Source organism: Atractosteus spatula, assembly GCF_055471065.1.
Source record: "Atractosteus spatula isolate fAtrSpa1 chromosome 26 unlocalized genomic scaffold, fAtrSpa1.hap1 SUPER_26_unloc_1, whole genome shotgun sequence".
Taxonomy (NCBI): domain Eukaryota; kingdom Metazoa; phylum Chordata; class Actinopteri; order Semionotiformes; family Lepisosteidae; genus Atractosteus; species Atractosteus spatula.
This window is the reverse complement of record NW_028296644.1, coordinates 1,035,977-1,036,992: the sequence shown is the minus strand read 5'-3', so window position 1 is coordinate 1,036,992 and position 1,016 is coordinate 1,035,977. Positions and strand designations below refer to the sequence as shown.

The window sequence follows — 1,016 nt, the reverse complement described above, 5'->3', positions numbered from 1 at the left end:
TTGAATTGAATTGACAATGTAAAATGTCATGTGTGTTGTTTGTTAAATAAGACTGTCTTTATTTATTATTATGCCTCAGATGAAGACCAGATCACATTTTAAGAGCCATTCATGTAGAAATCCAGATCATTCCAAAGGGTTCACAAACTTTTTCTCGCAAGTGTGCAACATTCACTCCAAAAAGAAAACGGGTCATGAAAGCCGACAGATTTTTCAAAGATTTCATTACTGATGTCACTCCGTGTAACTTTAATGACAGTGCGATGATCAAGGAACGCAGTGGGATGGCGGTGGCTCATGGGACGGGTTGGGGCTGGCGGTACACGTCAGGATGGCTGAGCGGTCTAAAGCGCTGCTTTTAGGTGACAGTCTCCCCTGCAGGCGTGGGTTCAAATCCCACTCCTGACAAAGAGCTCGATTGGTCTTTTCTTTGAGCTTTTTCGAAACAAATCAACACTAATCAAACACACTGGCAGGTTTTCGAAAAGCATCGAGGAGTGGACAGGATGCCCCTTTGGAATAGGGCTCAGAAAATGACAGAGAAGGGAAATTCCGTAAGATCCCACACATTGGAATCTGATTGGACAAAAGCTACGTCGTCTCCCGCGTGAAAGGCGGGGATACTCACCACTATACTATTTTTAATGGAGAATGACTTTGAAAAAGGTTTCCGCCGGCGCCTCGCGATCCATGTGAGATTGTAGCAAGAACGCAGCAACGGCAATGCTCGCTGTAGTCGTGGCCGAGTGGTTAAGGCGATGGACTAGAAATCCATTGGGGTCTCCCCGTGCAGGTTTGAATCCTGCCGACTACGGTGTCCTCCTCACGTCGTCGTGTGCCGGTGCAAGCAAGGAAAAGTGCCTTTCTGCTTTTCCTGGTGGTTTTAAAACGCGAGATCGCTTGTACCTGCTGCCTTGGAAAGAAATGCTTCAGCGTCCGCAAACGGCATTTTGCAGCTGGAAGCAGATGGCGACGCTTTTTGCGGTCGCGTGTCTTGTGCCCCATTTCCGGCCTTT

General features: G+C 47.5%; 2 non-coding genes across 2 annotated transcripts; both read left to right on the top strand.

The window, feature by feature from the left end:
* The first annotated feature begins 325 nt into the window (after window positions 1-325).
* On the top strand, window positions 326-408 carry trnal-uag (transfer RNA leucine (anticodon UAG)). Its single transcript has one exon. It is a non-coding gene; the product is annotated as a tRNA-Leu (tRNA).
* Window positions 409-732: 324 nt separating this feature from the next.
* trnas-aga (transfer RNA serine (anticodon AGA)) lies at window positions 733-814 on the top strand. The gene has a single exon. It is a non-coding gene; the product is annotated as a tRNA-Ser (tRNA).
* Window positions 815-1,016: the final 202 nt, after the last annotated feature.